This window comes from Vicugna pacos, chromosome 11 (assembly GCF_048564905.1).
Source record: "Vicugna pacos chromosome 11, VicPac4, whole genome shotgun sequence".
Classification (NCBI taxonomy): domain Eukaryota; kingdom Metazoa; phylum Chordata; class Mammalia; order Artiodactyla; family Camelidae; genus Vicugna; species Vicugna pacos.
The window spans coordinates 47,014,464-47,040,258 of record NC_132997.1 but is presented as its reverse complement, the minus strand read 5'-3'; the positions used below and the strand labels follow the sequence as shown (position 1 = coordinate 47,040,258).

The 25,795-nt window shown below is 39.9% G+C and overlaps 1 protein-coding gene and 1 long non-coding RNA gene across 7 annotated transcripts in view; one reads left to right on the top strand and one right to left on the bottom strand.

The window, feature by feature from the left end:
• Positions 1-25,795, top strand: part of LRMDA (leucine rich melanocyte differentiation associated) — a 1,104,406-nt gene that overhangs the window by 852,530 nt on the left and 226,081 nt on the right. The gene's annotated exons all lie outside the window — the stretch shown is intronic.
• LOC140699791 (uncharacterized) lies at positions 6,870-8,691 on the bottom strand. The gene is made up of 2 exons (XR_012078030.1): positions 8,057-8,691; positions 6,870-7,429 (listed from the first exon to the last, which is right to left on the bottom strand). It is a non-coding gene; the product is annotated as an uncharacterized lncRNA (long non-coding RNA).

Below are 25,795 nucleotides of genomic sequence, written 5' to 3'. Positions count from 1 at the left end.
TTTTGAGAAGTGGCTTGAAATGGAGAAAAGAGCTCTCAGTTGGGAATAGAAATTTTGGATTCAAATTCTGGGGTTTGTGTCTGTGACTGAGAACGTATCCTGTCCCATACATTCTGGGCTTCAGTTTTGTTTTTGTTTATATTTTTGTTTTTGCAGATTGTGGGGATTACGCTGGCTATTTTATACCTCTTTCCATGTTAGCATTCTCACATCTTCTTTGGTCTGTGTGTCTGTGTACAAGTTTTTCTAAAAAGAAAGATTAAGGTTAATATCCATCCCATGCACATTGTCGTCACCATATGTGCGTGCATTCCTGACACAGCTATGGGCCTCACCCCTGCCATATGCTTCCCACACTTTTGTCAGCCAGGCTGTCCTTTATTGCACATCACAGCTCAGTGCACCACATGTCCCAGCCTGCGTGAGATGCGCTGACTCAGGCTGACTCCATGTCTTGTTCTCCAGGCTGTTTCTTGAGGACTCCTAAATCCAGCGGCAACCCCTACGCTCGCCTGGCTCCGTGCAAGGGAAGATGGGGGAGTGGGCTTCTAATCAGCTCACACATATTTTATAAAGTGGCCCCAAGAGGACTTTGTGAGGCTGCTGTTCTCTGCATCACATTGTAGTATTAAGCCTGGACTTGGGTGTCATGACGTAGTGGAGAAACCTCTCTAAACCAGGTCAGGTAAATACTGAGGCTCAGGAGAAGACTGACTACCTTTAACCATCTAGTGGTGGCATGACCTGAGGAGGAAGTATTAGCCAATATGGTGGTACTCTAGGAGGCAGAACTTGGATGGAAGCTTCAGAAAGGGAAGATACATGGCTCTCTGAGGGTAGTTCCCCAGTGACCCTTGCTGTGGAGTGGAATGGACTCCCTCATGAAATTAGCGTAGCTTTCCCTCTCCCTGTTGAGGTTCTCATGGATTTGTATTGCGTTTTTCAGGGATTTTAAGTGAGTCGTACCCTTGCTTTAAGTCTTTGGCTCTACTTATGTGTGGTTGTGGGCAAGTCATTTAACTTCTCTGAGCTTTATTGTCTTAATATTTAGAAGAAGATAATGTCTACCAGGTTACTTCTTTCATAAGGGTAGTTATGAGATTCAGAGATCATGTTGTAGAAAGTAATTTATGAACAATAAATTCTCAACCAATGGTTATAATTTGGGTCAAGGACCATTTGGAGGATGTGCTCAGCACTGTTACAAAAAAAAAAGTTACAAAAAAATCTCCATGTACAAACAATTTTGATGCACAAGGTCAGGGACTCACTTAGCAGATCCATGTGTCAGAGTTTAACAATTCCTGAGATGGAAATCAAGTAATCATAGTAATACTTCTACCTCCATGAAGGAGGCTACATATCTGTTTGTCCTAATCTAGCCCAGTCTCCCTGGTGATCAAACATGCATCCTGTTAGCTTGTAGTTAGGGAACGATTGACGTGGATAGGGTATGTGTGTGTATTTTTACTATCCACTCTTGCCTTTCTGTCTTTAGCAGTTACAATAAAGTCATTAAGCACTAGAAGATGGTAGAGGCACAGTGGGTATGCTGGGTCATAATGTTTCACTCACTAACGAGCTGGACAAGGGTAATCCCACTGCTGTGTATTCTGCTTGCCTGACTCCCTTCTGCAGGTTAATTTGGGTAACATGTCCTATTTTCTCTGGCTCAGATGGATTAGCTGGGAAAATAGAGATTGCGTCAACAATTTGATCTCCCTGGATACGATTTGGTATCCCTGTCTATTTCAGTCCCAGCCTGGGACACACCTACTTGGTGTATATTTTTAAACTAATTCCTCTCTAGATCATTCTTTCTAATCAGCCTTGTTCTTTCACATCTGTTTTATTAGCAGATGCCACAGGTAGGTGCTCCTTATCTTTGCAGTGTAAAGGGAAAGAGTTCTGAGCACTGTTATGCTTGCTTTTGCATTCACTGGGTAGTTCATTTATTTTTAAATAAATTTCTGAAGTGAATTATGACATAAATACAGAAAATGCATAAATCAGAGTGCACAACTTTATAAGTTACCATGAACTATCACTATCCAGATTAAAAAAAAAAAACAGAATATTGTTAGTACCCCAGCAGACCACTCTCATACCCTGTCTATCCTGAGCACTGGTCTTTCTTCCTCCTCCAGGGTAGTCAATGTTCAGATTTCTCACACCATAGATCGTTTTGCTTACTTTTGAATTTCATATAAACAGAAACATATAGTATATATTATTTTCTTCTTTTTGTTGTTCTCATTTGACATTATGTAGTCTTCCATAATACTGGAGTCCAGTATATTAATCTTGTCTTTATGATTAGTGCTTTTGGAGTCTTATTTAAGCAGTCTTTGCCTACTCAAAAGTTATGCTGGTATTCTCCTGTGTTGTCCTTCAGAAGTCTTATATTTTACTTTTACTCTTACAGCTATAATACATTTGACATTTATTTTCATATATGGTGTGAGGTAAAGGGTCCATAATTAATTTTTCATGAGGATATCTGAGAAGACCTCGCATTCTTCCCTGAAATGTTGTAAATCAAATGTCTACATGTATGTGAGCTTGTTTCTGGACTCTCTGATTCCATTCATTCATATACTTGCCTCTTCTGGGTCAGTACTACAGGTTTATGATAAGGCCTAGTATCTAGGCATGTATCAAGATTATATTGGCTATTGCATCTCTGTACGTATTTTAAAATCATTTTGTTTTATTCAGGAGAGAGAAGAGAGGAGAGCGGCAATAATGAAAAACAATTTAGAGGATATTTATTGGAATTGCTTTGAATCCATAGACTAATTTGTGGAAAATTGATGTTTACAATATGATATTTTCCAGTCCATGACCTTATACTTATTTAGGTCCAATTTAATTTATCTTAATAATATTTTATTGTGTGTATGTAGAGGTCTTGTTCATATTTCAGTGTACAAAATGTATTCCTAGATATATGATTAAATTTTTTTTTAATTTACTTTTCATTTTGTTATTTTATTTACTTATTTTTGGTGCTAGTATTTAGATGCAGAAAAAATATTTTATGTATTGAGCTTGAATCCAGCAGCCTTGGTAAATTGACTTACTCATTCTAAAAATTTGTTGAGGCTTTGGGTGTTTTATACAAAATCTCATCTCCTGTGAATAATTATTTCTTCCTTTCTAATCCTTATACCTATTTGTTTCTTACTTGTAGCATTGGTTAGGACCTCTAGTACAATGCTGAATAGAAATGGTCTCCAAAGATGTCTTTGTCTCATTTTTAACCTCAGCTTTTAGTTTCACTGACGATTTTGATAGTTACTCTTAATCAATTAGAAAAATATACTTCTATTCTTATTTTTTTAAGAGTTAACCTGGAGTGTTGAATTTCATCAAATATAACAAATTTATGGTGCACTTATTTAGATGATTGGTTGCTTTTTCTCCTTTATTTTGTTAATGAAATGAACTGTATTGATTTTTAATAGACTTCATTTTAGAGCAGTTTTAGGCTCATAACAAAATTGAGTAGAGAGAACAGAGAATCCTCATATATCCCAATACACATGTAGCCTCCCCAGTTATCAACATTCCTCACAAGAGTGGTACATTTGTTACAACTGATGAACCTACATTGACACATCATTTTCACCCAAAGTCCATAGTTTACATTTCTGTTCACTCAGTCTTGGTGTTTTACCTCTTACGGGTTTTGACAAATGTATAATGACCTGTGTCTACCACTGTAGTATTATACAGACTAGTCTCCCGCCCTAAAAATTCTCTTTGCTTTACCTAGTCATCCTTCTTTCTCCTGAGTCCTGACAAATACTGATCTTCTCATTGTCTCTATAGTTTTGCCTTTTCCAGAATGTGATGTTGTTGGAATCATATAAAATGTAACCTTTTCTAAGAGGTATCTAATGGTATCTTGTAATTGTTTTAATGTTCAGTTGCCTGATGACATATGATGTTGAACATGTTTTCGTATGCTTATTTGCCATCTGTGTATCTTTTGGCAAGGTAAGGTGTCTGTTCAGGTCTTTCCCCCATTTTTAAAAATCAGATTGTTCTTTTTCTTGCTGTTGAGTTTTAAGGGTTCTTTGCATGTTTTCATTAACAATCGTTTGTCAGATGTGTCTTTTACAGATACTTCTCCCAGTCTGTGCTTGTCTTCTCATTCTTTTGATGAATTATATTGATTTTAAACATTACAGCAACTTGCAATCCTGGAATTTCCCCAAGTTGATTGTATTATACTAATACACATATACACACACATTTATGTACAAATAAAATTTACTTGCTAATATTATGTTTATGAATTTTGAATCTTTGTTTATGAGATAGATTGTCTTAAAATTTTTCTTTCTTATAATTCTTTTGTCAGATAGTAATATCAAATTTTACTAGCTTCAAAAAAGTTGGGAAATTCCTTTTTTTCTATTTTCTGGTAGACTTCATTTGAAATTGGTGTTTTTTCTTGAATTATTAGGAAAAATTCTTGGTTAAAATCATTTAAACCTAGGTTTGTCTTTGAGAGGAAGCTTTTCAATTACAGATTTAATTTATTTAAGATAATGACTTTTTTTTTATTATGTCTGTTTTGGTATTTTTTCCCAAAGATTTTTTAAAAATTGAATTTAAATATCAAGTTTATTTGCATAAAATTATTCATAGTATCTATTTTGGGGGCCATTATATTGATGTCCTTTTGATTTCTGATATTGTAATTTTCTCCCTTCTCTATGTTTCTCTTGGGAAGTCTCACCCATCCCCTCACCTTAGAATTTCTCATTTTAAGTCCTCTCAAAAAAAAAAAACGCACATTTTGGCTTTTTTTATTATTTTAGTGTACATTATATTATTTTTAATTTTTAACTGTTTTCTTCAGTTTGTTGAATTTTATTTGCTCTTCTTTGCTTTCTTGAGATGAATCACTTGATGAGTGATTTTCAGCTTTCTTCTTTTCTAACATGTGCACTTAAGGATACAGATGTCCCTCTAAGCATGGCTTTAGCTGTACCCTACACATTTTTTATGTCATATTTGCATAGTCATTCAGTTCAAGATCTCTAATTTCCATTGTGATTTTTGGTTTTGGCCCTGGAGTTGTTTGAAGTACATTGCTTAATTTCTAACCACTTAGGCATTCTGTTATTTTTTTGTAAATTATTTCTGGGTAATTTCATTCTGGCCAGAGAATATTTTCAGTCTTTTCAAATTTTTTGACACTTGCTTTATAGCCTGGCTTGTGTTTAATTTGAGTGAACATTTTGTGTTGTGCAGTGTCTGCAGTTTTTATGTGCAGTGTTCTTCCAGTATTCTTGGATATGTGTGTATGATCAAATTTCTTAATTGCACTGTTCAAACCTTTTATATAACTCCTGAATTTTTCTTTCACTTACTGAGAGGTCTGTTTAACTTTCCACTATGATTATGAAGTTGTCTTTTTTTCCCCTTTAGTTCTATCAGTTTTTGCTTTATGTGTAATGTTAGATTATTTGATACATATATAAATTTATAATTTTTGCACCTTCCTGAACAACTGACCTCTTTATCATTATAAAACTTTTTCTCTTTATTTTTAGTAAGGTCCCTTGCTTTTTAGTCTAATTTCCTTGGTATTTGTTTATGTACCCTTTCTCTTATGGTTAATAGTTTTATTATATACTTTTTTCATTACTTTTAAATTATTTGAGTCCTTATATTTAGGACTCAAACTAAATACTGGAAATCACTTTTTCAGATGCAGAATATGAGGCCTCAAGGGGTGAAGGGATGTGTTCAAGACAACTAGATCTTGGAGTCTCCTGACTCATAGGCTGGGAGAGATGCCTTGATTTCAAAGGAGGAGGAATTATTTGCCTCTCCAGACTCTTGGTCTCAAACCTTCAGGGTGACTGGGAGGACAGGTATGTGGAGTTGATAACCAGATGGGATCCTTTGTGATCCCAAGTCCTGGCCAACCTACTATACGAAATTGTCTTCTTGTCTTCAGTGACTACTTCCTCCATCACATCACTTTCTGCCATCACAGCTTTCTTTTCTGTTTCCTGAGACATTACTAATGACTTTGGATGGACATAGACTTTCTTATGAAAATGATTTTTGTCTCTGAAAATCTAAACGGCTCTCATATTTGAGAGTGTGGTCTGGTGGTACCATAAATAACAGTCCTACTTTGTATTAGTATGGGGCATTATTCTTCACAGTCTATGTTTACTTACATCATTGACCTGAATAACAGTTTAAAACAAGTAGGACTGAAATAGTAGCAATAACTGCCATTCACCAAGTGTGTTTTGTTTCCAAAGTGTCTTCACTTTCATTTCTTATCATTTAATTTTCATACTCCTTTGAAGTGGACACTATCACCACCCATTTTAAAGAAGGGCAATTAAGGCTCAGAAGGAAAATAAAAGATGTGGTCAGATTTTCAGTCCAGTTTGTTTATTAGACAATACCACAGTCCTTCAACAGTACCTTACTGTCTCTCCCAAGTGCTTTCTTCAGTATATAAAGAGAGATCCTTGGCTGAGGAGCTATGTCTAATATGATGGGTGGTTGGACAGAAGTAGGTTTCTAAGCCTCCTAAATCTTAGCCCAACTCTCTTTTTACCAACCATACAATTTTATCTCAATTAGCATCTCAACTTTTGGAAATGGGTACCTTGGGAACCTCCCTATTTCAAAAAGGCATTTGAGATGCTAGAGGCAGAGATGCAGTGCATTGAACACTCTAATCCAAAATGGCCAATCAGAAATTCCAATGTCCAAAGAGTTACCATTTCTACTGTACATGAATCACCATCAAATTTACTTCGTGTCAACATCATATGTTGCACTATTTAATCTCCAACTCAGAAAAAAAAGTCTGGGTCTCTTGCTGGCTTTGTTATCGATATCACTATTATGTTTGAACCATTAATATCAGAAATAGAGAAGTTTGAGTTACTAGAGTATTAACTAAGATAATTTGGACACCCTCAATTTCTTAATTTGCTCTTTCCTTCTTGTGGCTGAGCCAAACCACTCATATTATTAGACTCAGATAGTTTCTAGAGCTTGGACGGCTTTAGGTCTTTCTTCTTCTTTATTGAATTAGTTCTTTGTTGAGGGAGAGAGAATCTAGAAGCCAGCCTACTCTGGGTTGTAGTGATGCTTTGAATGGCTCCTTTACTCCTCTTTAAACGCTCATAAACCTCTCCTAAAGAGAACATCTGTCCAGGGCTTAATGCTCATATGCTGGCCCAAGCCTGTCCATGGAGTTTAAGTTGATTTTGACTTCATGACTCATCATAGACCCATCCACCCTGGTTTTCCTTCCAGGTCCATGTTAACTGTGGCAGGGCTGGAACACCCCAGGACTTGACCCAGATTCCTCTCCCTGTTGCTCTTTTCTTGCAAAATTGCCACTCAATCTCTTCATTACAGCCTCTTGATATACCTGGAGTGAATTGTGATTAAAAAAAAAAAAAAGAAAGGCCAGAGGATACAGAGAAGATGATGATGGCCTAGCTGTGCATCTTAGCAGTACACGAAACTTCTAGCACCTGTCTGATGGTGAATGCTTAAATAACCTGATGTGTTTGAACAAAGAAACAACATTCAGGAGAGCTAAAACTTAGCAGGATAAGGCTCTGTTGGTGAGAGCAAAAGAAGGAAAAGTGGCAAGGATGTGAAAAGGGGTTAATTGAGGGTGAGGGGAAGTTTTACTCTGTTGCCAAATTGACCCATTTGTATCGCTTGACCGTCTTCCTTTGCATCATTCTTTCACTTGCTGGGAGTTGGACTGAAACTTGGTGTTAGGGAATAACCATGCCAATCACACACACACACACACATGCGCGCGCACGCTCACGCTCTTGCTCTCTCGCTCTCTCGCTCTCTCTCACACACACACAGCACGAGTGCCATCTCCCCTCTCTAAGATCAGAGGAATCCATTAACTAGTTCTTTCATTGTCTGCTGCAACACAAATGTAAAAATGCGAGGAGTTTTATAAAAAAAAAGTTATGGCCTCCAAGCTGAAGTTGCATTCTTTTTTCACAAAACCATGATGTCATGGACTTACCTCACCTTTAGTGCAGCCAAGCGAATAATGTGTACTGAGCTTTCGATCATGTACCATTATAATTAGCTCTGTCAGGTCTTCGCCCTGCAACCCTCATGCAGATAATATGATAATATGTCTTCATAACCAAGTGACCTTACATGCACAATATTTCTCCCCTTATGAAGATTGCATGTCAATAAAGTAATTGAGTCTCAGAGGCTGCAGCGAGGGAAGATTTAGATGATTGGACGTGCAGGGCAGTGATGTATGACCATTATTATTCCTCTTGTCAGGGAGGCGCGTACAAGCGAAGATGGCCAGAAGATGACAGGGATGACGGGCTGCGTTTCATTAAAAAAAATATTGCTATTAATCACTGCTCTATTCTTTTCAAAGTCACTGAGGAAAGAAACTCTTTTTTCATTTTAGCTCTCCGTGAGCATCCAAAATGGGAGCGTATCAGGAAGTTTCCAGCATCAGCCCCTCACATGATGTCTCTCTTCCATTGCAGAGAGGCTACATTAAGGTTTTAATGACAAGCCCAGCCGTGGGGGCGTGGGCAGGGGCCACCCAACTTCTCTTCATTCAGGCTCCTTAGATTTCCACATGCAGAAGGATGCCTGCTGAGATGGAAATGCACTTCCTCTCCTCTCCTTGAGAGAAGTGGGCTCCCAAGCTCTATAAACAGAAAGCAAATGTGAAAGAACCCAATCTGAGACAACTATTTTTACTTGAATTAATTTGTTTGGACAGTTTTAACACTTGGAACATTTATATTTCCATACTTTATAAAAGCAAACATGCTGTTTCTCTTGCGGTAAATTTGTCTTATGATATCATAACAGCTGGAAGCTTGTAGCCTGGTAGGATTTTGTTTCATATTTAAACAGCTTGAGAAATATGTCGGAAACGAGGTATATTTTTCCCTATGTCTGTGTGTTTCCCTATCTCTTCCTCTACGAGGCTACCCTGGGAGTGTTGGCAGTGTATTGCTCAGAGAGTATTGAGGCTCCAGGATTTCTAATAGGCTGGCATTGTTCATTGCTGCTGCCTTGCAGACACCCTTTCTATAAATTCTGGGAAGGCTCTAGGGCCCCTTCCAGGGGTGTTGGAGAATCTCTCCAAGGGGAAAGAAAAGCGAAGAGCAGAAGCTTCTTTTGTTGGCAGAAGGGCTTCTGAAGTCCTTAAATCTTCGTCCATAAGTAATTGACTGAGATCTAACAGCCTTGAAGGAAAAGCCGCTGATGGTATCACTTTTTAGTCATAGTATTAGCCTTATGATTTATGGTGTAAAATTAGCCGCTGCATCCTCTCATTACGAGTGCTGAGTGATTTCTTCAGGCCAGCAGGGGAGAGCAGTATGGGATGGAGAGCTGGGTCTGTGTGCCTCGCTGAGCCCTCCCATTTCCTCCTAGGGAGCAGCGAATGTTTTTGGAGAAGAGGATGTTATTTTTCTTTCATTTTTCTCTATCCTGTAAAAGAAAAGACCAAGCATAAATAAATAACTTGAAGGAGCTTGAATGTTCAGAGGGAATGTTAACCCATGTGTGACCCAGGATTAGAAGGATAGAATATAGTTTCAGGTGGGTCATTAAGTGATTTCAACCTTCTAATCGTCCCACAACCCCTCACCCTCCCCAACAAACCCAAAGCCGACACTTTTCTGACATTTTTTCCCGTTGAATAGTATCTGGACTAGAGATTATATCCATTTCCCCATTTGGTCAGGTTTTCTCTAATGAATTCAAAACCACCTAATAGACTTCAGGAGCACTAAGAAGCCTGTGATTTCAGGAGTCCATAATCCTTGTTCATCTGCTGAACATTGAAATTTTCCAAGTGGCGCTTCATGTCTAGTTCAAAGCTTTGGTTGCTGGTAAAACACAAACAAATAAACAAACAAACAAAAAAATCCACAACTCTCTGTGAGAGAACAGATTAACCTGTTGTCAGTTATTTATATCTGGATGAGAAAAAAGAATCTAAATATTTCCTGAGTCATGTAAGAAGAGTATAAGCAAGATAATATCCAGGAGTCTTGGGGTGTGAATTTACTGTTTACGGTGGGATGGTTCAGAAAGAGGCATAGATACAAAGAGGGCCTGTACCTCAGAGCTTTATGCCTTTGAGACACACCCTTGATGACCTCACAGTTGGCTTGAGCCCTGCCACAGCCCAGCTCTCTCCTCATGCCTGTCAGATTTCTTTCCTGGATGGGAATCTTGTCTAGAGCACAGACTTCAGATTTTCCCGTGCATGCGTTCAAATCCCAGCTCTTCCAATTTACCAACTTTGAGACTCGAAGAAGTTACTATCTGGGGGTCAGCTTTCTCACTTTTAAAAGATAGAATAATAGTGCCTTTCTCTAGGGATGTTATAGATGTGACCGTCTGAGATTAGAACATAACACAGTGCTGTTTTATCTATATGCTTAGCATCCTGGTGGTTCCTGCCTTGTATTTGTGGTTGTTGATGGTGATGATGATGATGATAAAGAGATAACAGGCCCTTAATTTATCAAACATATTGGGAAATATTCCTGGTATATAATTTCCTTTTGTCAAACTTGAGTCTAAGCTGATTGTTTTCGAACTATTTTAAGTCCAATATATGTAAAAATCTGAGCTTTCCAAACTGCAGTGGGAGTGGGTCTGGGGCCCTGCTCACATGTTCCTCCTATACTTATTCCATTTCCCCACAGACATCCACAGATCCCTAGGGCCACTGATGACAAAAAGAAAATGTACCATGGGTGAGAGAAGATGGTTTTCTTTTTTTCTATCTGCAAATCCCAAACTCAATTTATCCCTCCCTACTCCCTTTCCCCCGGTAGAGAGAAGATGATTCTAACAGGGTACCAATCCTCATCCCCTCCCTCCAAGTTTCCTGACTCCCATGCCTAACCCAAAACAACGTTTGGTTTGAAAGGGAGCTTAGCAGTTACTTGCCCCATGATTTCCACACTAAGCTCTAGTGTTCTGGAAGATGTATCGGTGGTAGAAGGGGAACACATAGATCACCCAGCAGGGTTGAGCTATGGCTTGAGCCATCTCAACTGCATTTTTATTTATTTAATATACTTGGGTCTAATGAAACTATCATTTGGCTAAAAAATTTTGTTGCTAACACAACAACAAAAGGTTTTAAGGTCAGTGATCTAGTCAGTCTTACTTGTTTGGTAGATGAAACCCAGGTTAGGCTTGTCACATGGTCACTGCTAGTTACTCACAGACGCTATCCTTAAAGTTGTTCTTGGAATCCTAGCCCTTTCCACATCTGTGCCTATATATGTAGGTGCTTCCAGGAGGTGAAGGCTCTCACCTTGATCCTCCCTTCTTCTCCACACCCTGGATGGTCTCTTGAATGATTGTAGCACTAACACGTGCTCATTATGGCAGCTCAGCCTCTATGTCCACCCACCCAGGGACAGCTCTGAGTGTAGTCCCAGAGGTCCCAGGAAGTAGGGACAAAAATGATGAATGCAGTGCCAGGGGCATAGAAGTGAGAGGCAAGGGGCAGAAGTTGAGTGACATTAAACTCAAAAGTGCAGGTGAAGAACCCACAGGTACGAGGGAAAGGGGGTGGGAAGAGATAAATTGGGAGTCTGAGATTTGCAGGTACTATCTACTATGTATAAAATAGATGACAGATTTCTTCTGTATGGCATAGGGAACTATATTCAATATCTTGTAGTAACCTATAATGAAGAAGAATATGAAAAGGAATGTAGGGGTGTATATGTATGACTGAAACATTATGCTGTACACCAGAAATTGACACAACATTGTAAACTGACTATACGTCAATAAAAAATAATAATAATAAAAAGAACACACACTAATTCTGCACAGGGAGGGCCTTGGCCAGTGGAGGAAGATGGATATCTCTAGCCCAGAGGAGCTCTGACATGAGTGATCTGACCAGTCTATCAGTGGAGCCTGGGCTCCCACGAACAGATATCCGAGCTGATGGGCACCCCTGCTTGGAGCTGCCAGCACAGCAGCTTGGATCCCTTGGCCTTTATTTCCATCCCCTCTCCCTGTTTTTTGTCACTGTGTCATGTCAAATCATTGTCAGGTGGCAGGCTGCACACCCCCCAAGTACAGAGGTACCAGGTTTCAGAGCACTGGCTGAAATGAATATAATAATGGGAGCCAGAGGTAGACACAGACCACTTATCAGGCAAGGAAACAGCTAATAAGTGTTGTTCGTGGTTACCATGGGGGAGGCCCTGGAGTACATTTCCTGGACAGGCAGGTGTAGCACGGCCTCTCCCAGGGTCCAGTTACAGACAGGCTTGTACGATTAGTACTGATGCCTGTCACTTTGTGGCTGCCAAGCTGTTGATTCTGTGAAAGGGACCAAAGGCTCTGGTTATCTGGTAATCAACACTGCTCTCAGTACCGGCGCGGGGGAAATGGTAGAAACAGAAATAGCCTTTCCTGAGGAGTGACCAGAGCCAAGGATCGTGTTGCTGATTTGTGTTTTCCTTTGGCCCCCTTGACCCTCAGATGGCTCCAGCCTCTTCTTCACCTGCGTCACCAGGTAGCCATTCTCATTTGTCATGAAATCAAATTCTCACTCATGTAGAGCAAGCTAATTCAGACTCCCTGTCCTGTGATAAACACAGATGTAACTAGGATGACTTGGGTGACAGCACAGGAAATAAGAATGCTTCTGCCTAGCGAGGCAGAAATTCAGTCCCTTACTTCTGACAAATTCCCAAATCCAAACGCATGGTTGATGCTTAAGCTTGTGATTAATCCCACTCCACCTCACCTGTGCTGAAGACTTTTTAAGCCTCTTTCAAAACGTAAAAATTAAAATCCTGAAGGATTAGTAACAGAAGAATAAAAAACATAATTTATTTCCTCGCATAATTCATTTTCTTGATAACTGTTGCTTCTTCAGCTCCTTTTCTTTTTCTCATTCCAGAACTTGAATATCTTATTTCTCCAAACCATCCATGCCCTGATCATAGAGAACTCTGAACAGACAGCCCTCTCCTGCCCACTGAAAAAGGCACCACTCTTGGCTCTTGGGCTTTGTTAAAATTTTAATCTCTCTCTCTCTCTCTCTTCCTTTCTCCCTCTCTTCACTCCATTCTCTTCTCCTCGTCTATATTTCTCTTCACCCCCCCCAAAAAACTGGAAAAAGTAGCATATTTGCTTTTTATACTTGCACAGAATTATTTCACAAAGTGCATATCACTGCTTTGTTAACTCATCATTCCAACCATTCATCTATCCATCCACCTACCCATCCATCCAATAAACTCAGATGAGCATTCACCATCAGTCAGGCTCTGGTTAGATATTCAGGAAACAACAGTGAATAAGGTGAGATGTCCATCCGCAAAGAGCTCACCATCTAGTGGAAGAAAGAGACAACCAGTACTGGGTTCTAGGTGGTAATGTGATAGGGATATGTGTATTGTGTGTGTGTGTGCATGTGTGTGTGCTTGTACACACACATGCACACACACACACATGCAAAATGAAGCCAGCCTGACACCCAGCCTTAAGTGTCTGCTTAGCTTTTGCATTTTTCATTCAATCATGGATTAATCTAGTAGATCTTTTTTACATGATAATAGCAAGGCACTGTGTTAGATGCTGGGTTTATAAAGATAAGAAAGACACTTCTTGTTTTTAAGCTTCTCATGAAAAGCAGCCTGGAACAAGCCCACCCTGACCTTTCTGACTATGGACTGGATCACTCTCTTGTAGTCATTTAATTTTACAGATTAAATAAAGAATCATCTCAGCTACACATTTCTTCCCAGATCTCAAGAAAGGGAAGATATCATTAAATATTTACTTGAAAAGAAATTTAGCAGTTACTTGGCCCACACTCCTCTTTTTGCAAATGAAAACACTGGGGTTCTGGTGGAGATGAAGTGACTTCTGCAGGTCACATGGGAAATCATTGGCAGAACTGTAGCTTGGCCCTTAGGCTAAGTTTCTTTGCAAGTGTGTTATCCCTGTCTCCCCCACCCTGTGTCCTCACCATAAGTCCCTGTTTCATGAAACCCTGAAACTGCATGAATTCACTCAGGCCGCTAGAGGATGACTCAGTGAGCTGAGGATGTTGTGTGACATTTCTCAGAGCAAAAGGGAGAGAGTACCCACAAGGAAGGGGCTGAAAAGGCAACCCAAGACTCTGGGTCAGGAATCGTTACACAGGTCAGGCACTGTACCTTCCTGCTCTTCAGAAAGGCTCACACAGATAAACAAACCAATTAAGAAGAGATTCAATGCCCAGGTCAGCTGCTGATTATTTTCCGTGTCACACTTTTTTCTGTTGGGAGGCTCTGTAATGTCACCCCTGTTCTTGTCTTTGGTGAACTATCTTCACAAATCAGCGGAGCACTGTCCTCCAAGAGGAGTTAGTCCTTGGGTCGTCAGTGCATGAGACCAATTCTCAGAAGCTGTTACCCAGAAGCAAAATTCAAGAAGGACGGTTTCTCTCCTAGGTCCTTCCCTCTAACACTCATCTTCCTGGCAAAGGCAAGGGCATCAAAAAGACTAAATAGATGATGATAAGAAGGATTATGCTTCAGATGGCTTATTAGACATTGGGAGAAACTGGATGGACTAAGCAAATGCATTGCTGACTGGGAAATTAGTGATTTCCCCAACTTTTGCTTTAATTCCATCTGTTGCCTCTGAACTAAGAGAAAGTGGTAGGTTTTAGTTATATTGAAACATCATATCAGTTCTGTGTGCTGGGACAAGCCTCAGATGTGTTGAATCTCTACCTCTGATTTCATACCACACTATAGGGTCTCTAATGTTTCTTTTCTTTTCTTTTCTTTTCTTTTCTTTTCTTTTCTTTTCTTTTCTTTTCTTTTCTTTTCTTTTCTCCTTTTCTTTCTTTCTTTCTTTCTTTCTTTCTTTCTTTCTTTCTTTCCTTTTTGATTTACAATGTTAGTTTCAGGTGTACAGCAAAGTGATTTAGTTACACAGAGACATACATACATGTATTTTTTCAGATTCTTTTACATTATAGGTTATTACAAGAAATTGAATATAGTTCTCTGTGCTATACAGCAGCTCCTTACTGTTTATTTATTTTATATTTAGGCTAATGTTCTCATTTTAGAAGCAAGTGGGCTCAGAGATGCAGGGGCAGAATTAGTGAAATGGAACTGCTTAGGGACACAGAGGACGCTCATCACTACTTGGTGTAAGTGAGAAGTAAGCCCATAAAGAGCAGCCTTCATTGCTGTTGGGCTGTGAATGATGACCGTGAGGCAAGGGAGGCCAGGTTTGTGGTCCATCTGAAGACTCTGGTCACTTGGGGTTTGGGCAGAATATGGGACGTGCCAGCTGTGGGATTGACCCTTAGCCCTGCTACCTTCCCTGCATGCTTCATAGTGGACCCTTGTGCACTGGGGTGTGTTAAGCAGTATGCTTCCACGTCTGCTTCTGGTGACAGGAGCTGCTGAGTGCCAGTGACAAGACACTGACTCTTGAGCAAGCACCTCAGGGTCTTGTGCACGAGCATCTGTGTTCAGGGAAGGGAAATCCAGCCTCTGTGCTCTTTGCGCCCAGACAGGCACTCACAGTTTCCAGGAATAAACAGGGACATTTCTAAATCTGTCTTGGATATTCACTCGCTTTATCTTTGACCGTGGAATGCTGACAAATACTCAGAACAGTGGATTGACCTTCTGTAGGTCAGAGCAGGCTCCATTCTGATTGAGTTTAGAAAACTCATAAATCTGGCCAAGACGTCAATGTGTCAGGTGGACGGGGCTTCCTGAGAGGAGACCACAGCCAGAACCTCAGCCCGTGTGGGCCTCCGTTCTTTCTCTCTTCACCTCTGGTACCTGAGCTGCCAGTTCCTCCTGCGCCTCTACTGATGTTCACTAGTTGGTGAGCACATTGTCTCCTCTTTGTGGACAGAGCCTTTGGGTCAAGCCCTGTAGGATCGTGATGACACAGACCCAGTGGTGTTCTAATCCTGGCAGTGGGCTCATTGCCTTAAACGTTCACAAGCCACATCAATAAATACATAAATACATCAATTAAATAGGACAAGTGAGAAGGGCTGAAAGATCAAGAAGGAATTTGTGCTTTAAAAGTTGAACTAAGGGACCAATCTAGGCTCAGCTGGTTTCATTCTTCTGCTCCAACAGCTCAGCAGACCAGATAACAAGGGATCCTTTTGCAGCTGTTTTTCTGCAAGTTACAGAATTTTAGAGCAATGAAGGAAATTGGATATTATCTTTATAGATGAGGAAACTGATGTCCAAAGAAATTGTGACTTCCCCAAGGTTAAAGAGATATTTGTTGCCAGAGTCAAGATAAAAGTAGAGATTCTCCTAATACCTTAATTGGGGTTTTTGTTTTGGTTTGTTTGTTTGTTTTTCTCTTTTCATTTAGCTCTTCCCTACACCAGCACGCCCACCCTGCAGGAAATGTTTATTGTGAATCTACTAGGCTCAAAGTTCTGGGCAGAGTCCTCTAGGTCCAGGAGTCTTGAGTAAATCATGATTCATGAACTCAAGTGATGTACACCCAGTGAGGAAAACAGACATGGCAACAGGTAACCATAAAGTAAGATAGAAAGATAAGAAGATGAGGCACAGAATTTGGTGGCATTAGCACCAAGCCTCAAAGTCTGACAGGAAATCAGAGGTAGCAGGGGAAGCTTTTTGAGAAGGAACCACAGGAAAAACAGAATGGGTGCACTGGCCTCTTTTCCTTTCCTTCTTTATGATGCTAGTTTGATTGAATTTCTAACAGGCAAGGCCTCTGGATTGACACCCACTTTTACCATCGGCGTAAGGGATTACGATGCTTACTCTGGGCCAGTCCTCTGCTAAGTGTTTTACATGCATACTTTCTTTATTCCTTGTGGCAACCATGAGGTGGGCTCTATTCCTCGTTTTCAGATGAGGAAATTGAGGATCATGGAAATGATTTGTCCAAAGTCACCCAACTAGCCAGAAGCAGCGATCTGTTCCTGACATGGCTTCACTTTCCTTTAGTGCAAAACCACGATGTCCTTGTGATCAGGTGTTTGCAAAGACATGATCGAAATGCAGAATCACAGTGGGGCAGGCCTTGGCACCGTTTGGCCACTCTGTATATTTTATGTTTAGATCCAAGAACTTCCTTACTTGAACAGGAATGGATACACAGTGCCACACCAAATGGGGCTCCTGAAGGCTTAGCAGACCCTCGTCAGAGGCTCTTTGTGCATTTCATGGTTGGTTGAGCTTTATGACCCCAAAGAATCCATTATTTGTTTTATTTATTGCAGACCTGAAACACTGGGCTGTGCTTTTTTTTCTTCGAGCTTACAATGTGTATTGCATGACAGAATTATTTTTCATTTTTCTTTTTCTTTCCAAGCCTTTGAATCCTGTTAAGAAATTTCTAGTACAAGCATTAGGGGGAGATACCACTACTCAGCTTGGGCATCTGGGAGAGATAGACAAGCTCTTATTACAGCGTGGAGGATGGGGAGATTACCTGGCCAAGTATCGTTTCAGGTTGTGGCAGAAAGAGATTAGCTCCAATTTATCGCCGCTCACATTCTCCTCTGTTCCCCCAGTTTTCTGAGTGTCATGGAAATGATATTTGTGAATCCCAGGGGCCTCTCACAGTGGTGTCAGTTTAAAGATCTTCCCAGATACATCTAAATGTGGACATAAAATGTAATGGGGAGAAATTGAAAAAATATCTGTTTCTTGATTCTTTATTACTATGGAGTTAAGAAAGCTATTTCTCATGCTGCTTCATAAATTTGAATCCAAATGTATATGTTAATTTGTATTCAGATGGTTTGGGGATGATTCAAACAGGGAGATTTTTTTTTATAAAGTTCATCAATTTTCAGGCAGTTTATAAATACATATTTAGACAGTGTATATGTTCATGCTTGCCATATGCACATATACTGTGTTGTCAAAATTCAGCCTAACGGAACTGAACTATGATGGAGAGTTTAAATAAATATGTTAAAATAAATAAATAGAAAATGAATGCTTTGTATTTGAGCTCAATATTTGATTTTAAAACTATAAACATGAGTTATATTAATTTTCAGCTGCTTACTACATTAATATTTTGCCTAGATTAAATTTGAGTATGGCAAAGACGAACATACAAATTTTTCTCCTAGTCGGGTACTGTCTCTGTGACACAAAAGCACACAGGTAGATTTAAGACTCTAAAAGGAATTACTGTAAGCCCCAAAGAGAACGTCTTTAAGTTCATGAAAAATTTTGTGGGACTGTTCATGGAATGCCCATGAAAGAGAGCCGTATGTGACATTTAAATGTGTGACATTACCTTGTTTCCTAATATTGCTAGTCATTTTACTAATTAGGGTCAATTACATACTTTTTGCCCAGGCTGTGTTTGACTGGATTTGGGGTACATTGCTGTTCATGTATAATCTGTTCTTCTGATTCAGAAACACTGTTTTTCCCTTGGCACTTCTCAGTCCTTGGCAGAGAGAGGGTCCAGCTAGAAGATATGGCCTAAGCCAACAGAAAGAAAAAATACTCCCTCTATAGTTTGAAAGGAATCCATTGAGCTCCCAGATTTCATCAGGTGAATGTAAACCCCGGGACTAACCCCAGGGCAACTTCAGGATTTAGACCCTTCTTGCCTGGAGGACAGAAGGGTTAGAAGTCCTCTCTGAGCCTCCCTGCTGAATGCAGGCCTTCAAAGTGTCATGCCTTACTCAGCACACCTGAGAGGTACCTGCAGCAGTGGCTTGATTGATGCAGGGTGTGGGTAAAGGGGTGTATTTGGGGGCTCTTTCCAAATACTGTGTTATCTAAAAATCTTAGAGGCATGAGGTCAGCTAGCATCGTGTCTTCTCAATGAACTCTAACCAAAAAGCCAGTTCTTTAGTGTAGAGGTCCTCTAACTATAAGGTGCAGAAGAACTCCTTGGGAAGGTTTTAAAAAACCTTGCCCATTGCCCACCAGAATTTCTGATTCCCAAGGTTTGGAATAAAGCATATCCATCCTCAATATTGGGAGCTTCTTGTGAGTTACAGTCCTCAAGCTCAAATGATTGACTGTCTAAGGGGATAATTAAAGATACAAGAGCCATTAAAGAATCTAGTATACTTCAGGTGAGTCAGTGATACCAAGGCTGCGGTGGGCAATCCCTGTGCATACTAGAGAGTGAGAGAGAACAGTGCAGGCTGGGAAGGTTCTTGGAAGAGTTAGAACTTGGGCAAAGCTCACTGGCCGTGTAAGACTGAGATGAGGTTAGCTAATATGGAATGGGATGAATCCCGTAAGTGTTGGGCAAACTGACTACACAATACATATCCCTTCCAATAGCTGAATAAATCATCTTCTGTACTCCTGGTTCAGGATGAGTCACAAGTCAAGGGTGTTACTCTCAGCCCAGAATGGCCTCTATGTCCCTACTACCCCTTCTAGACACAAGGTAAGGTCAGCTCTCTATAGTTTCCTTGAGTTCAGTAGAACTGTCTTTAACTGGCTTCATGACTGATCTCGGACAAGGCAATTAACTTCCCTTGGTCTTATTTCCCTCATTTATACAATGGGAGGGTAGTAGTGGATGATTTCAGATATCTTTTAACTCTAACATTCCATCCATCTGACTCAGTTAAGTGCTTCTCATTATGACGTAACTAGAAATAGGCCAGGTCAAATGAGGTCCCTTCAAGCATGACCAGCAGATACAGCTGTATGCCGTAAAGATGGATATTACACTGTTCAACTTATCATCATTAGTTCTCTAGTCCTAGAGTGGGAATGCACTGTAGTTCATATCTGTCACAGTTAGTACTGGAAAGCCAGTGAGATTATTCACATATTTATTCCTGTGCACCACGTATGCCATCCAACGTCTCCCCTTCATCATGTGTCTCTGACAACTTACGGAACAGAAAATCTCCATCAGCTGACTCTGACAGAAGTGTATTATTTACAGTGGTGTCAAAATGTGCTGCTTATAATTGACTGGGCTTATAATAAACCAACCTAAGAATCTTTTCTTCTCATGTTCCTCTTCACTGGTAAATCCTCCGCTTGTGTTCCTTCCATCAGCAGCATCTTCATTATTTACCGAGGAGGAACCTACCCCAGATGGTAGATGAATTATGTTACAGGAGGACTCTCATCTTAGGTGGTCAGTCTCTCTCTTTCTCTGACTTTGGATTTTGCTTATCACAATTAAAGGTGAGCAGTGTGGTGTCAACTGGAATCAGTTTCTAAACCACACAAAATACACTTCTCCATTTCTCCCAACTTGGGGAGAAAGTATGGAATAAAAATTGATAATTACATGGCCAATTTTATTTTTTCAGCCTCATTTTTCCTTTTATTCTCTGTCAGACCTTGAGAAAATGAATATTCTGAGTGTTGCAGTTAGGTCATCTGTAAAATGGAGATGCCAGTAACATCTAACTCAATGGCGTGTTGGGACTATTAATCTGATAATGCATATATATAAAGAGCTAAATCCAAACTGAAGAAAAAAGCAACAACAAACTTACTCAGGCCAAAAGGCCACAAAGCCCTATCTTTTCGTGCATGAAGCATCCACCAATAGGCAGCCCCCTAAAATCTTCTTCCCCCAGAAGGACTTCACAGTTTAATGGGAGAAGTTGCCTGTTTTCTAGCTCATGCAGCAGGATGTGGACCTGTGCTGTTATGCCTTCCACTGCCTTCCGCAATTAATGCTCTTCCTCTTGCTCCACTTCCAAAGATTCCTTAACTTACATTCGTGTGCCGCACCTGAGTCTTGCCTAACCTGAAGCAGGTTTTCTGTTCTTATTTTAAGGCCAGAGTATCCATATGTAATAGGTCTTATTCATTGACTCTTCTAGACTCTAAGCTGCAAAAGCCAGAGGTGATCTGGCAACCACGGTCCTTGGTATTTACCCAAAGGAGTTGAAAACTTAATGTTCACACAAAAACTTGCACAGGGATGTTTACGGCAGGTTTATTCCTAATTGCCAAAACTTGGATGCAACCCAAATGGCCCTCAATAGGGAAATGGATGTATAAACTACAGTACATCCAGACAATGGAATATTCAGTAGTAAAAGGAAATGAATGATCTAGCTGAAAAGACACTGGGGTAACTTAAATGTGTATTGCTAAGTGAAAGAAGGCAACATGAGAAGGCTACATACTGTATGATTCCAACTATGTGACATTCTGGAAAAGGCAAAACTCGAGACAATAACAAGATCTGTGGTCACCAGGGGTTGGGGATCTAAGGGAGGAGTCAATAGGCAGAGCACAGGATTTTTAGGGCAGTGAGATGCTCTGCATCATACCATAATAATGGATACATGTCCTTATACATTTGCCAAACCCCACAAAATGTACAACACCAAGAGTGAACCCTAATGTAAACTGTGGACTCAGAATGATTGTGATGTGTCAATGAAGGTTCATTAATTGTAATAAATATACCACTCTGGTGGGGGATGTTGAGAATGGGGAGGCATGCGTATGTGAGGGTAGGGGGTTTATGGGAAGTGTCCATACTTTCCCCTTTATTTTGCTGTGAACCTTAAACCACTTTAAAAAATTATCTTAAGGAAAAAAAGGGGGGAAAAGCCAGAGGTGTGTGTGTAAGCAGTGTTTTCATGGTCATAGCAGCTACATCCTCATCTGCCAGCTAGTCTGTCTCTGCCTTGAACATCCAGAAGCATTTTGGAGTGCAATTCTCCAATTTCAGTAGACAAAGCATTCATGAAAAACATTGATTTAAACAAGTGTTTCTTTTTAATTCAATTGCTCTGATGAAAATCCCCATATCCATACAATTCTTAAAGATTAATATAAGGCTTATCCCGGAAGTATTTCTAGTTTGGCATACAGGGTTAATTTGTGATTATTAGAACTCTACCTTGGTCTTCTGCAAGAAAAATACCATTATCTGTCAAAGCAAAGTAACCAAAGAAGAGCTGCTTGAACCTGGGGTCCTGTGACTGAGAGCTACAGGGATTTTACATCTTTTCTCGCAATCTTGCTTCCCCCTCAGAGGCTTATGTTCTTTACCTTAAAATGAGAGGGGAAACAAGATTATATCTAAGGTCTCTTTTATCTTTACCATCAGTTGACTTCTCTCTTTAGGGATTCTTAGAAATATTTCCAAATGTTTCTGCTGAGTTTCTGAGGCAAGTCTCACGTAGGGAATGAGCTCTGTGTTCAGTATTCTGTTGTCTTCTAATGTAGAAGATTTTACTTTTGGAAAGAGGTTGCAATCATCTTTCCCTTATTGTGAGTCCCCTTGCTTTATTTGGTTGAGTACAAGTGAAGATTTACCTCTCTTAGGTTTCATAATCATTCGATTTTAGAGTTTTCAGAAACCATAATGGTGGACTAATCTGCCATCTTGATATAACAAATGAGGAAACTGAGGCAAAAAGCATGGCCAAGAATTAATTAGCTATGAAATCAGGCATAAGACTCTGGTGTCTTCATCCATAATCCAGTGTTCTTTCAACTGCACCATGCCACTTTCTACTTCATAGCATCATGAAAGGTATAAGGCTCCTTGGACCTGCACTTAGTTTGGTGAAGGCAGTTACATATATTTCCAAATACTAAACCTGACCGGCACATATTTGTTTGGTTTAAGGATCTTTCTATTTTGCATCCTCTTACAAGTTTTTTCAAAGTGCTTACAGCTTGAGTTGGATAATGTGCCTCCTTCCATTGGCGGTCCATTGCCTGTCCCCCCAACTCCTGCACCACATTGTTGAGTGATGCTCAGAAGTGTTCTGAATGAGATCTTGGCTTTTGTCTAGAATTTGCAATTTTAGTTCAGTACTTTGCTGAGTGGATTATACTAGTTTTGGGGATTCTGGAATTGCAAATACATAGGGCCATATTTGTAATAGCTCATATTATATTGATAAAAACTAAGGAAACATTACAAAAGAAACTATCTTCGATATCACTTTGCTAGTCATGAGTGCAATGGAGTATAGAGTTTAAAGTGTTTTATCCACATTTGAGTTTCAACCACAGGTTTGCTTCTTCTAGACGTGGCAGGTGGAATTTTTGATATTCTTATCAGCTATCTAGATTTTAACTTGCCATGGGTCATAAGGGGATATGTCAGCATTTTATAGGCTGTCCTCATTGGATGCCAGAATATTTGAAATCTTTTGGAATGAATAAGTGATTGCTTCTCTGAGAGTCTGGAGATTAAAAATAACTAATTTAATCCTAGCCAAGGGTTTATATTGACTTTTTCTTTCAGTTTTTATTTCCTTAAGCAGCTTTCTAATTCAGTCATGGTTCCTAATACTCTATAAAGTACAGGAAAATAAAAGGATTAAATCCTAACTTTGAGGAATGTAGCATTAATCCTGTTGCTGGTTGAGAAAGGAGGCCTTGCCTGTAATAGGCCTGGGTTGGATGACTTACATCACAGGGGAAGGAGGAAGAGGTGCCACTGAAGATGAGCTGATGGAGAATGCACTTTTTCTACTTGGATGAAATAAAGCCCCAATGGAAAGCTGAGTGGATGAGTCTCAGCTCCCTTTGCTGGCATCTAATGTGAAGATAGTTCTTTATTTATCATGTCTCTGGTTCCCTGTTCCATAAAACCGAAACTTTGTTTAGCTACTCTCTGAGCAGAGTGTTTGCCTCTGCCTTTCCTCTGTGAGAGAATGCTGGCATTGTAGAAAAGAGAGTCGAGGGGGTGAGGATTCTCTCTTTCAGAGATCACCTTCATCTAATTGAAACCTAATAGGAAGCTCCTCCTGCCCTAGAAGACAATTACTCTCATTTCTTTATTTCAAGGCTTTTCCCCAGCTCAGCCCAGCAAATGAGTACAAAGTGCTTGCTCAGAACAGAGCTAAAAGAGATGTTACTTGATAAGCATTGCAGAGCTTATGGCAGGAGTGAGAAATGAGAGCTGGTCTTGGGGCCCAGTCTGAGTTTAGTGTGGATGTGGAGAGATAACAGTTCTTGAGGGGCAGGAGAATTTGAGACTAGATTCAGACCTCATTCTTCTTTTAAGGGCTATACAAACCAGCTTTCTGAGTAGCTCACTCAAAGGCCTGTAGTTCAGCAGGTTTAGAAAGCCTTTCTGTGCCATCTGGTACTTCTTGACCCAAAGAATCTGTATTCTGATGCTTCAGCGTATTGACCCATCTAGCCAAGCATGGGCTTAGATGGTTCTCAACTCCGCTCACCTCATCATATCCTGAAAGAGAATGGGAGAGTCTGTTAGAGACTCGAGGTTTGGAATCCAGGATGGTGAATAATATTAACCAAAGGCCAAACTCTATAAAATGCTAAGACCAACAAGAAGGAGAAAAAATTATTAATCAGTATGTATATATGTGTGTATATGTACTGTATGTATAGTAAGTATATTAACACATATGCTATATATATGATATATATGTATGTATAGATATGTTTATATGCATTCCCACTATGTGTATAGTGTACCTGCTAAGGCCAAAGCACAGTGCAAAGCACTGTGGAAAATCCTTGGTGGAATAAGACACAGACAGGTCCTCTTCTCAGGGAACCTGGGGGCATATGGCGATCGCAAGCCATTCACTATTCCAGAAATGCATACCTTTCTTCATCACTTGGTGGTTGAAATAGGATAATTTACTCCTGGATTTTGGGAGCCATAAAGAACAGAAAGCTGGTATCACAACAGTTGCTGTAGTCAATTTTTCTCCTTTGTCCTGAAAGGCAGTGATAATATTTCTAGCCATACTGCCTGCTTTTAGAAAAGGTCTCTGCTGGTATCTAACCAGCACAGTCCCTCTTTGCTTCAGGATCTTGGCAAGAGCAGGTTCTGATTGTGAAGCATTCACATTCTTCATGGCTCTGACACCCCTCAGAGGTCTGTTTCCTTCTGACCCTGCAGATGCAGGTCATCACGGATGTTTATTTGTCCGTTACCCAAACTCAGGACACATGTACAGCAATAAATTCTTCATTTGCCAAAGTTAATCACAGCCATGTTGCAGCTTATATCATTCCAACTGCCCGTTGGGAAAGCCTTGAAAATATAGATGGGATTTGTTCTCCAGGAAGTAAGTTCAACAAACCAGATTGGTGAGACTACACAGAGGGAAAAGTTTGAGTCAGGGTCCCTCCTTGGATAATATCTTATTCCAGTGCTGTCAGGGATCAAATTGAAGACTTGCTACATTCCCAAGGACAGACTCGTGACAACTGGAGCTGAGGGAAGCAATGAAAGATTTTGTTTGTTTTTGCATTAAGTACTTTTTAAATAAAAGGAAGTATGGAGAAAAATGTGATGAATGTTAACTCATGTTCCCACCACTGGTTATGAAAAAGTGTTGACATTTTATCATATTTACTTCGGATCATTTTTATTATTAAGAAATAAAATTTTTAGGAGGAAAGAAAAAGAAATCTCTCACATTCCTCTGCCTTATCCCATTCACCTCATGTCACTTCCCTAAAACAAACACTATCCTTCAGTCTGTTTTTAGCTTTTTACTGCGTAGATGTTTGCACATCCACAGACAGTATGAGGCATTGTTTTAGTACCTTTAAAATTACTTGAATAGTGTTATACTGTACCTTTTGACAACTTTTTATTTGATCAACATTGTATTTTTGAGAACTGTTCATGTTGATGTCTAGAGTTCATTCATTTTAACTGCTGTACAGTACTCTGTGACATCAGTAGAATGCAGTTTACTTAGTCATTTTTGTACAGATGGTCATTTCCAAAATTTTGCTGTTGTGACATTACTATCATGTACTTTAATATATTTTCATCCTGT